Below are 457 nucleotides of genomic sequence, written 5' to 3'. Positions count from 1 at the left end.
TATCCTATTATTTTAGATTAGATTATCTTCATCTTTCATGGCCTCTTCTTCTTTTTTTTAACTTTGCACCAATTTAGAGTGGATTAACGAATGGAGGAGTCAAATGGTATTTATATACTGTATTTGCATAATACTTAATAATATCTTTCTGTCCAGTAGTTAGATTACTTTCACTATTTGTATAATAGAAAATACAATATGTGTTTTATCATTAGTATAAAATTACATGGTAAAAGTGGCCTTAGTCAATTGAAATTAAAACGTCCAGCAATATATTTGACATTTTGATCACTGTCTCTCTTTATTTTCAACAGTTGTTTTTGTGAATGGCACTTCCATTAGCAACATAATCAGAAAATGATCTTATCAATATCTCATTCAGAAAGCAATTAACTTAAGTTGCCTCTATTAAAACTAATTATATTCAGATAATGGTCAGTCAGCTGCTATTTAAAGA

The 457-nt window shown here is 28.0% G+C and overlaps 1 protein-coding gene across 1 annotated transcript in view; it reads left to right on the top strand.

Moving 5' to 3' along the window:
* LOC119594784 (RING finger protein 44-like) overlaps positions 1 to 457 on the top strand; it is a gene marked incomplete at its 5' end in the record, with an annotated part of 10988 nt that overhangs the window by 529 nt on the left and 10002 nt on the right.

This window comes from Penaeus monodon, chromosome 34 (genome assembly GCF_015228065.2).
Source record: "Penaeus monodon isolate SGIC_2016 chromosome 34, NSTDA_Pmon_1, whole genome shotgun sequence".
Taxonomy (NCBI): Eukaryota; Metazoa; Arthropoda; class Malacostraca; order Decapoda; family Penaeidae; genus Penaeus; species Penaeus monodon.
The sequence above is the reverse complement of the archived record's forward strand: the minus strand, read 5'-3'. Positions and strand labels throughout refer to the sequence as shown.